Source organism: Stomoxys calcitrans, chromosome 3, assembly GCF_963082655.1.
Source record: "Stomoxys calcitrans chromosome 3, idStoCalc2.1, whole genome shotgun sequence".
Taxonomy (NCBI): domain Eukaryota; kingdom Metazoa; phylum Arthropoda; class Insecta; order Diptera; family Muscidae; genus Stomoxys; species Stomoxys calcitrans.
In genome coordinates, this window is record NC_081554.1 from 161,105,140 (window position 1) to 161,120,253 (window position 15,114).

At 37.4% G+C, this 15,114-nt stretch overlaps 1 protein-coding gene across 3 annotated transcripts in view; it reads left to right on the forward strand.

Annotated features, from left to right (window-relative positions):
* The window catches only part of LOC106092615 (serine-rich adhesin for platelets), a 536,371-nt gene that overhangs the window by 145,469 nt on the left and 375,788 nt on the right, over positions 1-15,114 (forward strand). The window lies entirely within an intron of this gene.

Here is a 15,114-nt window from a genome sequence, read left to right on the forward strand (position 1 = left end):
GCAGGTATGGTAAAAAAATAGAATTTTCTGGTATCTTGAATGTTATATCACCACTTAGGAAATATTTGCTTGCATGTTATTTATGCAAGGCCATCGTAGCGCAGAGGTTAGCATGTCCGACTGTGACGCTGAACGCCCGGGGTTCGAATCCTGGCGAGACCATCAGAAAAATGTACATCGGTGGTTTTTCCCCTCCTAATGCTGGCGACATTTGTGAGGTACTTCGCCATGTAAAACTTCTCTCCAAAGAACTGTCGCACTGCGGCTCGCCGTTCGGACTCGGCTATAAAAAGGAGGCCCCTTATCATTGAGCTTAGACTTGAATCGGACTGCACTCATTGATATGTGAGAAGTTTGCCCCTGTTTCTTAGTGGAATGTTCATGGGCTAAATTTGCATTTTTGTTGTTTATGTAAATGTCGACATTTTAGCTAATGGTCAACATATGAAGCCAAAAACTATAACAATAACCAATTTAATAACCAAAAAGACTTCGATTTGTGATTCATAACTACCCTTCACATTTTTGAACCATTAGAATTATTAACAGGTAAAAGCGTGCTAAGTTCGGTTGGGCCGAATCTTGGGTCCCACCACCATGGACTCCGCTAAAAATGTACCCTTATTAGCTGAGTTTGTATTTGAATTATTTTGGCCTCAAGAAGTCATATTGGAACCTAAAGGGGCCTATGTTGAACGATTCGGATAAAACTTGGCACTGATGTTCTAAGTCAAAAATAGGGTTTAGGGCCAAATTTCTACCAAATCAGGTGAAAATTTAGGTTTCTAAGGGCTAAAGAAGTCAAACCCGGGGATCGATTTATATGGGGGCTATATCTGTTTATAGACCGATTCAGACCATACTTGGCATGGATGTTTGAAGTCACAACACAAGTTTTTGTTCTAAGTTTCAGGCAAATCGGATGAAAACTGAGGCTTCTAAGGGCTTCCAGAAGTCAAATCCGGGGGTAGGTTTATATGGGGCCTATATCTGTTTATAAACCGATTCAGACCATACTGAATGTTGGAAGTCTCAACATAAGTCTTTATTCCAAATTTCAGCCAAATCGGATGAAAAGTGAGGCTTCTAAGGGCTCAAGAAGTGTTGTCCGGGGATCGGGGGGCTATATCTGTTTATAGACCGATTCGAATCATACTTGGCATGGATGCTGAAAGTTATAACTTAAGCCTTTGTTCCAAATTTCAGCGAAATCGGATGAAAGTTGGGGCTTCTGGGGTCTCAAGAAGTCTAATACGGGGGGTCGGTTAATATGGGGGCTATATGTGTTTATAGACCGATTTGGACCATACTTAGCATGGATGCTGAAAGTTATAACACAAGCCTTTGTTCCAAATTTCATCGAAATCGGATGAAAGTTGGGGATTCTACGGGCTCAAGAAGTCAAATCGGGGGATCGGTTTATATGGGGGCTATATGTGTTTATGGACCGATTTGGACCATACTTGGCATGGATGCTGAAAATTATAACTTAAGCCTTTGTTTCAAATTTCAGCGAAATCGGATGAAAGTTGGGGCTTCTAGGGTCTCAAGAAGTCTAATACGGGGAGTCGGTTAATATGGGGGCTATATGTGTTTATAGACCGATTTGAACCATACTTGGCATGGATGCTTAAAGTTATAACACAAGCCTTTGTTCCAAATTTCATCGAAATCGGATGAAAATTGAGGATTCTATGGCTCAAGAAGTAAAATCGGGGGATCGGTTTATATGGGGGCTACATCTGTTTATAGCCCGATTCGGATCATACTTGGCGTGGATGCTGAAAGTTATAACCTAAGCCTTTGTTTCAAATTTCAACGAAATCGGATGAAAGTTGGGGCTTCTAGGGTCTCAAGAAGTAAAATCGGGGGATCGGTTTTTATGGGGGCTATATCCAAATCTGAAGCAATATGTCCAATTATTTTAAATTCCCTAAAAGTGTTGATTGTCAAGGCATTTTTATACCCACCACCATAGGATGGGAGTATACTAACCCAGCCATTCAGTTTGTAACTCCTCGAAATATTGATCTGTGGCCCCATAAGGTAAACACATTCCGGATCGTCTCGACATTCTGATTCGATCTAGCCATGTCCGTCCGTCCGTCCGTCCGTCCGTCCGTCCGTCCGTCCGTCCGCCCGTCTGTCGAAATCACGATAGCGGTCGGTGACATAGGGCTAGCCGCTTGAAATTTTGCTCATATACTTAATGTCGATGTAGGTCGATGGGTATTGCAAATGGGCCATATCGGTTCAGATTTAGATATATCTCCCATATAAACCGATATCCCGATTTGACTTCTTGAGCCCCTGGAAGCCACAATTTTCATCGTTATGACTTTCAACAACTGTGCCAAGTACAGTCCAAATCGCTCTATAACCTGATATAGCTCCCATATAAACCCATCTCCCAATTTGACTTCTAAAGTCGCTACAATCCGATCTCCTGATTTGGCTTCTTGAGTCACTATAACTCTCAACGGCTGTGCCAAGTACGGTGTGAATCAGTCTATGACCTGATATGGCTCCCATATAAACCCTTCTGCCGATTGGACTTCAAAAGCCCCTGGAAGCCTTAATTTTTCTCCAACATGAAACTTAGCACGTGGTGTTCTGTTATGACTTTCAACAACTATGCCAAGTACGGTCCAAATCGGTCCATGACCTTTTTTTTTTTTGTTTATTTTTTTGCATACGGTGTTCTGCTATGCCTTCCAAGAAATGTGCCAAATACGGTCCAAATCGGTCCCAAACCTGATATTGGTCCCATGTAAACCGGTTTCTCGATCATCCTTCTTCGGTTCATAGAAGCTTTAATTTTTGCTGGTTTGACAGAAGTTTGGTATTTTGCCTGCAGTGAAATCTTTCCCTTTGGGTGGAGGGAATGTTCCATTTACAGAAAGCGCAAAATACCTGGGTGTTTTGCTGAACAGGATATTGAACTTCAAAGCCAAAATTTTGGGAAAGGCAAGAGAGGCAACTCTTGCCCTATACACCTGCCAGAAAGCCATTGGCAAAAATTGGATATTTAGACCACGTGTCATGCATTGGGTATATACTGCAGTTGTCACACCTATAATGCTATATGGTGTTGTGGTCTGGTGGACGGCGCTTCAAAATTCCACTTACTGCTCAATACTTACCGGATTCAAAGGATGGCTTGTTTGTGCATCACAGCCGCACAAAAGGACGACACCATCTGATGCACTAAATTTAATGCCACATCATATGCCTCTAAACATTGTGGCTACCCAAATTGCAGCGACCACTGATGTGAGGTTAAGGGAGCTTTCTCTTTGGTCATTTGGCGGCTACGGACACTGTGTTATCCTTTATAAAATATCCGATGTTCCAGGCAGTGTGGTACATCCTACCTGAGCCGCTTTATGATAAAATTTTCTGAACAAATTTTCACAATTAAAAAAAATATGTCATATTATTGGGTTGCCCAAAAAGTAATTGCGGATTTTTCACAGCTTGTGACTCCGTAATTGCATTCTTTCTTCTGTCAGTTATCAGCTGTTACTTTTAGCTTGCTTTAGAAAAAAAGTGGTGTAAAAAAAGTATATTTGATTAAAGTTCATTCTAAGTTTTATTAAAAATGCATTTACTTTCTTTTAAAAAAATCAGCAATTACTTTTTGGGCAACCCAATATATGTCTGTCCAGTTTTACTGATACATTTAGTTTTTTTTTCAGTTTTGGACCACTAGACGTATGATTAATTATAATTTTGCGATATTTCAGAAATTTGTTCCGTGCTCAAGAAGTATTTGTAGTAGAAATTTGATTTAGATATACAATTTTAGTAGGGAAAGAAGGCTATTGGGTTTTTTCAAAATTTTTTCCAATTCCTTAAACAAAAATCCTTCAAATTATAATTTTCTTGATTTTTGAACCCCTAGTCGTATGAGTAATAACAATTATGGTTTTTTTTAGAAATTTATTCAGTACTCAAGAAGTATTTGTGGTAGAAGTCTGATAAAGGTTTTAAATTGTAACAGAGAAAGCTGGTCTTTTAAGTATTCTTCCAAGTTACTAAATGGTTAACAAAAATTATTTGGAAATAAGATTTTTAGCAGTAAACTGAGTAGCCTCAAGTCAATTTATACGTCAAGAATATCATATCGTGAACAATTTTTCTGCAACCATAGAATATGAAAACGATGAGTAACGCCAAAAACCTTTAGGAAAAAAATATTTAAAATTTTTTTATGACCTTTCTTTATTGAAATTTACATTTTTTTGTATATGGATCACTGGACGTATGAGTAATAATAATTATGGCTTATTGCAGTAATTTGTTTAGTACTCAAAAAGTAGTTGTCGTAGAAATCTGATTTAGTTTTAATTTACAGCAAAGAAAACCGGCTACTGAAGTATTTTTACAACTCATGGAATGATAAATAAAAATCTTTTCGGCAATTAGGTTTTTGGTGGTGCATGAATAACCAGCATTAAGTCAATTTATAGTTACTCAAACAAATTATTATATCGTGAACATGTTTCTCGCTAAATACAATCTTATAAACGATGACTTATGTGAAAAAAGAAAGAAAAAAATATTTAAAATATTATTCTCGTCTTTTTTTACTAAAATATAATTTTTTTGATTTTGGGACCACTATGCGTATGAGTAATAATAATTATGACTTATTTCAGAAATTTGTTCATTACTCCAGAAGTATTTGTCATAGCAATCTGATTTAACTTTAAAATTGTAACAGAGAAACCGGCTATTGAAATATGTTTTAAAATCGTGAAATGGTAAACAAAAATCTTCTTGGCATTTAGGTTTTTAGAGGTGCGTGAATAACCCCATACTTATTTGTAAATAATTCAAATAAATATCGTATCGTAAACATGTTTTTAGCCCATAGAATCTCAAAAACGATGGTTTCTGTGAAAGACAGTAAAAAAAAATATTTAAAGTATTATTCCTGTCTTTTTTTTACTAAAATATTAAGTTATTACTTTGGAACCATTAGGCGTATGAGTAATTATAATTATGGCTTATTTCAGAAATTCGTTCAGTGCTCAAAAAGTATTTGTCATAGAAATCTAATTTAGATTTTGAATTGCAGCAGACAAAACCGGTAATTGAAGTATCTTTCCAAGTCATTAAATGGTTAGCAAAAATCTTTTTGGCAATTAAGATTTTAGCGGTAACGTGAAAAACCTCAAGCCAATTTACAAGTTCTTAAAATTTATACAGTATCGTGTAAATTTGTTTCGCTCAAACGAACTTAAAAACAATGAGCAATGTGAAAAACGATAAGTAACCAATATTTAAACATTTTTATTTATTTTTGACCTTTTGTTATACTGAAATATTAAGTTTTTGATTTTGGGACCTCTAGGCGTATGAGTAATCATAATTATGGCATATTTGAGAAATTTGTTCATTTCTCAAAAAGTTTTTGACATAGAAATCTAATTTAGATTTTGAATTGCAGCAGAGAAAATCGGCCATGGAAGTATCTTTACAAGTCATTAAATGGTTAACAAACATTTTTTTGGCAATTAGGTTTTTACCGAACACGGGAATAACCTCAAGCCAATTTTTAAGTATTTAAAATAAATATTATATCGCGAATTTTTTGCACGCACTAAAAAACGACCGAATAACGTGGAAAATCATTTGCAACAAATATTTGAAATTTTATTCATGACCTTGTTTACTAAAACATAAAATTTTCGATTTTTGGACCACTAGACGTATGAGTAATAATAATTATGGCTTTTTTTCTGAACTTAGTCAATTAGTCAAAAAGTATTTCTCGCAGAAATCTGATTTAAATTTCAAACAAAGCAGAGAAAATCGACTTTTGAAACATTTTTCAAGTCATTAAACTGGTAGACAAACATCTTTCCGGTAATTAGGTTTTTGGAGGTAAAGTGAATGAACTCAAGCCAATTTTTAAATATTTAAAAATAAATATGTTACACTAAAATTTGCTAACACCCAAAGGTTTCAACAATCGATGTGGCTCTGAGCAAGAACTTTAAAAAAATATTTAAAATTTATTTTTGGCCATTTATTGCTGAAATATTAAATATTCACTTTTTGGATCACTAAACGATCACTTTTGGTAGGTTTGAAGGCTGACCCATTGACGTATATGGCGTTTTTGAGGAGTGGCGTGAACCCCTATACTTTGATCTGATTTTGTATGCCAGATTCGAAATCTACTCCCGAATACCTTTTATTTGAACCCCATATGGAAACGAACGTCCAATATGACTGTTTGGGGGAGTTTTGGGGTTGGGACGGCCCGATGGTTACTTAGACTCAAATTTTAATACCATATTCGTATTCCACTCTCCAATACCTTTCATTTGCTACCTATATTGTCTCGATCGGTCCACTTTTGATTTTGGGTTGTGTTTTTGGCATAAGGGGGAGGGTCCGTCCCCCGTTCGAAATCGAGAAAATATATAGTCTATTTTTCCTATCAAACCAAACTACACAATATGCGAAAATTTCGAGGAAATCGGTTCTGCCGTTTTTCAGTCTATACTGAACTAAGAAACCGAGTCCCATATATCCGTGATTGGCTAATGTACCCATTTTGGGCATTTTAGTGAAGTTGGGGTGACTCCCTATACTTCGTATGCTACTTGTATGCCAGATTCGTTATCTACTCCCGCATACTTTTCATTTGATACCCATATTGTCCTTATCGGTCCACTTTTGATTTTGGGTGGTGTTTTTTTGGGGTAACGGGGGAGGGTCCGCCCGCTTCCGTTATCAACAAATTATAAAGCCTATTCCTCTTTCCTGACCATATTCGTAATCTACTCCCGAATACCCTTCATTCGAGTCTCAAATTGTCATTATCGTCCAATTTCCTTATTTTAGGGGGTTTTGGGGTCGGAGCGGCCCCCCAGTTACTTGGACCCAATTTCCAATACGAAATTCGTAGTCTACTTTTGAATACCTTTCATTTGAGTCCCATATTGTCCCGATCGGTCCACTTTTATTTTTGGATAGCACTTTGGGGTAAGGGGGAGGGTCCGCCACCTCCCAATATCACTGTCTCAACGGAAAACATGCTGACAGACTGCAGGTTGCCAGCAACGACTTCCTTCCCGGCCATATTCGTAATATACTCCCCAATACTTTTAATTTGAATCCCATATTGTCATGATCGTCGAATAAACTTATTTTAAGGAGTTTTGGGGGTGGGGCGGCCCCCAGGTACTTGAACCAAATTTCCAATACGAAATTCGTAGTCTACTTTTGAATACCTTTCATTTGAATCCCATATTGTCCCGATCGGTCCACTTTTGATTTTGGGTAGTACTCTTGGGGTAAGGGGAAGGGTCCGCCCCCTCCCGATATCAAAAGATTATATAGCCTATGTTTCCTTCCCGGCCAACCTACACAATCTGTGAAATTCCCTCCCCCTTACTCTAATTTTCAGAAGCGCCAGATCTCGAAGATGGATGGTGAGATTTAAGCGAAATTTTGTATGCTCTCTAATAGTAACCTAAAAACGAAAATTTGATATCCAAATTTTGCATAGAGTACCTAGGGGGGACGCCCCACCCTAAAACCTATCAAACATATATTTAGACCGATCATGGCAATATGGGACTCAAATGAAAGGTATTTGCGAGTAGAATACGAATCTGATATCCAAATGTAGGACCACGTTTCTGGGGGGTGGACCCCTTCCCCAAAACACCCCCCAAACAGGACTTATTTACTGACCATGACAATATGGGGCTAAAATAAAAGGTATTTGAGTGTAGAATACGAATCTGATATCCAAATATGGGACCAAGTGTTTGGGGGGCCACCTCTCCCCAAAAACATCCCCCAAAGGGTACAAATTTACGACCATAGGAATATGGGGCTCAAATAAAAGGTCTTTGGGAGTAAAGCACGAATCTGATATCAGTATTTGGGAAAGTGTGTATGAGGCCACCCCACCCCCACAACACCACCCAAATAGTAAGTATTTTCTGACTTTTGCAATATGGGGCTCAAATAAGAGGTATTTTAGAGTAGAACACGAATTTGATATACATTTTCAAAGCTTAGACACTGAGTGGCCGGCCATCAACCAAAACATCCCCAAGCCGGTCACATTTGACGACTATGGAAATATGGGGCTCAAAAGAAAGATAATTGGGAGAAGACCACGAATCTGATATCAACATTCGGGAACAACTGTTTAGGAGATGTCCCACTACCATGACAACCCCCAAATAGGACGTGTTTGCTCAACAAGACAATTTGGGTCTTAATGACAGTGGAGCTCGATATTCTTAGTTTTTAGAGCCCAAGGCGGATGAATGGTATTTGAGATAAGAAAACTAATCTGATAAAGCGCGATGCTGATATAATTTCAGTGCTAAGTGTTTGGGGGACCACCCCACTCCCCAAAACACCCCTAAATCGGGCATATTTACCGACCAAGTCAATGTGGGGCTCAAATGAAAGGTATTGGAGAGTAGAGCACGAAATTGATACCCACTTTCGGGACCAATTGTCTGAGGGTTTACCCCTTTCCCAAAATACCTCACAAATAGCAATTTTTGACTAACCATCGCAATATGGGGCTTAAATAAAGGTATTTTAAGAGTAGAATACGAATACCCAAATGTGGGACCATGTTTATGGGGCACCGCCCCTTCTCCAAAACACCCCCTAAAGGGTAAAAACTTACCGACCATGGCAATATGCGGCTCAAATGAAAGGTATTTGAGATTAGGAAACTATTGGGTTGCCTAAAAAGTAATTGCGGTTTTTTTAAAAGAAAGTAAATGCATTTTTAATAAAACTTAGAATGAACTTTAATCAAATATACTTTTTTTACACTTTTTTTCTAAAGCAAGCTAAAAGCAACAGCTGATAACTGACAGAAGAAAGAATGCAATAACCGAGTCACAAGCTGTGAAAAAATTTGTCAACGCCGACTATATGAAAAGTCCGCAATTACTTTTTGGGCAACCAATAATTGGATAACCAATTTTGGTGGCAAGTGTTTGGGGGACGCCTCATCCTTTAAATTCTCCTTAAACCAATGGCAATATGGGGTTAAACCCTAATGATATTTGAGAGAAAAGCACGTTGCTGATATTTTTTCAGGGCCAAGTATCTGATGAAAGATGAAAATCTGCTGGGCCATTTATTTTAAAAATTGCAAAATGACTAAACTCCAGCCAATTTCTATATACTAGAATGGCATGTTTTTGCCCATAGGTAACTAATCATGTCAAGCCAAACAAACAATTCAAAAATATTTTTTATAATTTTTTTCAATTATTACAGAATTATTAAATTTGTGATATTTTGAACCACCAGACGTATAAGTAATAATAATTTTGAGTTATTTCAGAAATGTGTTCAGCAATTAAGAAGTATTTGTAGTAGAAATCTGATTTAGATTTAAAAATGCAGCAGAGAAAACCAAGTCATGAAGTGGTAAACAAAAACTCTTTTCGGCAATTAAGTTTTTGGCGTTAAGGGGATTAACCTTATGCCAATTTATATGTACTTGAGATAATTATAATATCATGGAAATGTTTTTTCTTCGCCCTTTAGATTCATAAAAGGTGACGTGTAACTTGAAAAATAATTAGAAAAAATATTTAAAATTTTTTTTGTGGTCTTTTTTCCAATAGTCACAAATTTATTTTTGATTTTTTTTGGACCACTGTACGTATAAGTAATAGCAGTTATGGCTTATTTCGGAAACTAGTTAGTTAGTCAAAAAATATTTTTGGCAGAATTCTGCTTTAGTTTCTAGATTGTAGCAGAAAACATCAGCTGTTGAAATAATTTTCCATGTCAACAATTTGAAGAAGAACTTTTGTGGGCCATTCAGTTTCTAGGGAAAAGGGCAAGGCTATATAGAATTCTTAAAATAAATAGAATACCCTTAGATTTTTTTTTTCGCTTTCCAGTTCTTAAAAATGGTGTGTAACCTGAAAAACAATTCGAGAAAATATTTAAAAAAATTTTATTTAATTTTTTTATTACCGAAATGTCAAATATTTCCTTGTTGGACCACTGTACGTATAAGTAATAATAATTATGTCTTATTTTAGAAATTTGTTTATAACTCAAATAGTTTTTGTCGTAGAAATCTGATTGAGATTTCAAATTGTAGCAATTAAAGAAGAGCAAATCTTTTGCTCTAAATGGTTTTGCTAAAATAGCCTAGGTACCTCACAAATAGCTCAGTTACCTAACATCATTTGCACTGGAAAAATAATAAAAAAAAAACAAATTTTTGTTTTTTTTGATTTTTCCTATACTTTTCTAACATTTAAGTCTTTATTTTATCACCCCTCTTCTTTTGCCACTCAAACATGTGAAAACCTATTAAATATTTTCTCACTTTTATGTTTTCAAGTGCATAATAACAGGCAAAAAACAAATTTTCTGTGTTTTCAGTTTTTTTTTCCATTGTTGGCATTGCATGATGATGTTGCCGCCTATGTTTTGTGTTTTTTTTGACAAAACACAGCATAGGAACATAAATAATTTTATAAAATCTTTGTCTAGGTGTTTGTGACGTCTTCTTCAAATTCATGTATAAATGACGTTAAATGGATTTTTGTTGTCTTCTTTGTTGTAGTTGGGGGCTTAGCACATTATTTAGACATTATTGGACGTTTATTTTTCAAATACGAACAGCAAATATAAGACAAAAAATGGTAGAGACCATAAAGAAGAGGAATACAATTGTTGGAGAGAGAAAAACTTAAAATGAAAAAAAAAACTTTTTGTAAAAATAATGTTGAAAATATATGAAAACTTTGAACTTTGGGACTGTTAAAGTTTAGTTTTTAAAATTTTTGCTTAACTTTTTTGAATGATTTTCTCTAGCATTTCTTCTAAGCTTTAAAATGTATTTCAATTTGAATTTCTAAGTTTAATACATAACGAAATACTTTGCATTTCCTTTTAAGCCCTATAATTATTATTAATCATACGCATAGATGGCCAAAAGAGCAAAAGTCATATACTTTGATGATTTTCTTCATCAAGTTCAATCAAAAACCGCTTCAATTCACTTCTCCAGCTACTATGTAACTCCTTTTTATATTTCTTTCATAAAAGCTTTCAGAGGTAGTCGAAATTTCTTAAAAATAAAACTTATTATATGTTACTCATACGTCTAGTAGTCCAAAATTGTTCAGGTTGGGTTTAATTCTTATTACTTATACGTTAAGTGGTCTGAAAGCAAAATAATTTTTTGGTTTTAAATTAAATTAAATGGTTTAAATTATCAAAAAACAAAAAAAAATCCCAAATTGTTCGCTTAATATACATACATATGGATAACATCCTTAGGCTGTATTAATAATAAAGTTTTTCAAGGATAGGTTCTATAATTTCGCTAAATTCGTTAGCCTCATTAATGCCTTAGTCTTTGTTAATTTGTTGGAAATCTCATTTGTCGCCACCCCTTAGTTCCGTCACTTCAGGTCCCTGCAGTAGTCCAGAATGACAAGAAGACTAACAGCGACTTCAGATATGAGAGAAAGGATTCATCCATAACTCAATGTTTTATAATAAAGAAATCAGGAGGCCACCGTAGCCCAGAGGTTATCATGTCCGTAAAAAGGTTTCAGCGTTGATTTTCCCCTCCTATTGCTGGCAACATTTGTGAAAACTTCTCTCCCAAGAGGTGTCGCACTGCGGCACGCCGTTTGGACTCGGTTGTGAAAAGGAGGCCCCTTATCACTGAGCTTAAACTCGAATCCGACTGCACTCATTGATATCTAAGAAGTTTAATGGAATGTTCATGCGAAAAATTTGCAATTTGTATTATAAATGTTCCGATGTCCCAAACTCTTCCTCATTGTTTCAAAAACTCTTACAAACAGTGGTAGATAAATCGCCTGGCGTTGCTGAGGCCAGACAATACCGCTATTTGCAGAATGAGGTCATGTTAATTAACTTGAATATGACCTCATGACCAAGACCAGACACCATATGCCATACTATCGCAGAGAAAGAGAGAGTTCGCTCAGAGGTCGGCTCTCTAATTCTGTAGAATAGGCCACTCTCAACAGTACCATATTCCGTATAGCAATTTAGAAACCCAATTTCTTACCACCCCGCGTTAGCGTGGAGCTCAGCACAGAGTGGTAACCCTTCCACACAATCCGAACATTTTCCTGATCTATGTGGCAGTCCGCGGACGCTCAAGACCGTTCTGGCCCCAGTAAATGGGAATTCGAGAGTTGCCTAGAAATAACTCTCGAATTCCTATTGACTGGGACCAGAGCCTTGAGCACCCGTAGAGTAAGAGAGAGTTCGCTCAGAGACCGGCTCTCTAATTCTGTAGAATAGGCCACTCTCATCAGTGCCATATTCCGTATGGCAATTTGGCAACCCCATTCCTTACCATCCCGTGTTAGCGCGGAGCTCATCACAGAGTGGTAACCTTCCCACAATCCGAACATTCTACGGATATATGTGGCAGTCCGCGGGCGCTCAAGGCCGCTCTGGCCCTATTAAATGTGAATTCGAGAGTTGCCTAGAAATAACTTTCGAATTGCTATTGACTGGGACCAGAGCTTTGAGCGCCCGCGGACTGCCACATAGTTCATGACAATCTGCCACATAGTTCAGCTCATGGGCAGCCACTCCATGAACTGACACCCGATTCTTGAGCGCCCCCCACAGCCACATATAAAATCTTATAAGACAGCCACTCCTGCCTCGAAATCGCATTCAGTATCTTCAAGATCCCGAAGACCTTGAACTGAACTCGTCTAGGAGTTCAAATGAGTCTTTTATTCCTTAGAACTAAATAAAAATCCCTAACCCGTTGCCCTTATCCAAACATATTTTCTATGATTCAAAAATGGGTTCGTGCTTCAGCCCAAATCTTCCTCTCCAGAATGACTACATTCTAGTCCACAATATCGATCAGCTTGAAACTAAGTCCGGTATGAACGGCGTGGCTAGAACTTTTTTGGGATGTGCTTATAATCTCCACATGCCTCAAACTCACATTACCCTTCATATAGATGTTTTTGTCAAGACCGCGTGTCACTGTAGGTGAAAATAAGCTATTTCGTATTATTTTGTACTTTTTTGGCACCAAAATGTACGAATTTTGAATGGATCATTAAATCACCCATCATTTATTTCCTTCTTTCACCTATATGCCAAATTTCAGACCTCTAGCTCCATCCATGAAATAAGTACCAAATGGTGCCAATTATGGTACCAAAATATGCGAATGGTGAATAGATCATTAAGCCATCCATTATATATTTCTTAGTTGTATTTACATGCCAGATTTCGGACCTCCAGCTCCATCTATAAAAAAAAGTACCAAATAGTACCAATTTCAGTACCAAAATGTTTGAATTGTGAAGAAATTACTTAATCGCCCATCATATATTTATAAGTTTTACCTACACGCCAAATTAGAGATCTCTAGCTCTATCTCCACAGAAAGTACCAAATGGTACCAAAATGTACGAATTTTAAAAAGATCATAATCACACATCATATTCTTCCTAGTTGTAACTGCATGCCAAATTTCTGACCTCTATCTCCATCTATAAAAAAAAGTACCAAATAATACCAATTTTGGTACCAAAATGTACGAATTTTGAATAGATCATTTAGACACCCATCATACATTTCCTAGTTGTACCTGCATGCCAAATTTCACACCTCTAGCTACATCCGTTGAGAAAGTGGTACCCAATGCGGTACTAAACGTACGTTTTTCCCCATTGCCAGTACTATTTTTCCATTTTTCCATTTTTTCTTTTCACCCTAATCCTCTTCAACCAAATGTCATTTAAGTCAAATCTCTATCAATTTGCCCAGTACAAAGTTCACTCATTTCGTACCTTTGGGGTACTATTTTTAGTACCTAAATTAGCCGCCCAATTAAGGTTGCCATAGTGTACCTAAGTTCGAAAACTCAGAGCTCAGAATCAATTTACAAAGAATGTACCAAACAGTACCAATTTCGGTACTTAACGTACTATATCTCCCACCCACCAGTAAGATTCTCTAAAATATTTTTAATTGTTAGAGACGCTCTTTAATTTGAGCCCAAGAACTTAATTGTACTCCTTCTGTTCTCGCTGGGCTAATAAGTACCATTTCGAACTTTTTAGTACCGAAACGTACGAATATCACCAGCCTTATCTAGTGGCTCTGATCCAAGACCAACATTCGTGAAAAATTTAATGATTCTAGCTTTAGCCGTCAGTCATTTAGTTAGTCAGTCAGTCATTTAGTTAGTCAGTCAGTCAGTCAGTCAGTCAGTCAGTCAGTCATTTAGTTAGTCAGTCAGTCATTTAGTTAGTCAGTCAGTCAGTCAGTCCGTCAGTCAGTCAGTCAGTCAGTCAGTCAGTCAGTCAGTCAGTCAGTCAGTCAGTCAGTCAGTCAGTCAGTCAGTCAGTCAGTCAGTAAACCGCTGAGTCAGTAAACCGCTGTGTCAGTCAGTCAGTCAGTCAGTCAGTTAGTTAGTTAGTCAGTCAGTCAGTCAGTTAGTTAGTCAGTCAGTCTGTCAGTCAGTCAGTCAGTCAGTCAGTCAGTCAGTCAGTCAGTCAGTCAGTCAGTCAGTCAGTCAGTCAGTCAGTCAGTCAGTCAGTCAGTCAGTCAGTCAGTCAGTCAGTCAGTCAGTCAGTCAGTCAGTCAGTCAGTCAGTCAGTCAGTCAGTCAGTCAGTCAGTCAGTCAGTCAGTCAGTCAGTCAGTCAGTCAGTCAGTCAGTCAGTCAGTCAGTCAGTCAGTCAGTCAGTCAGTCAGTCAGTCAGTCAGTCAGTCAGTCAGTCAGTCAGTCAGTCAGTCAGTCAGTCAGTCAGTCAGTCAGTCAGTCAGTCAGTCAGTCAGTCAGTCAGTCAGTCAGTCAGTCAGTCAGTCAGTCAGTCAGTCAGTCAGTCAGTCAGTCAGTCAGTCAGTCAGTCAGTCAGTCAGTCAGTCAGTCAGTCAGTCAGTCAGTCAGTCAGTCAGTCAGTCAGTCAGTCAGTCAGTCAGTCAGTCAGTCAGTCAGTCAGTCAGTCAGTCAGTCAGTCAGTCAGTCAGTCAGTCAGTCAGTCAATCAGTCAATCAGTCAGTCAGTCAGTCGTATTAAAGCAGTAATCATGCTGTATACACCTCTTGTCTATGTACTA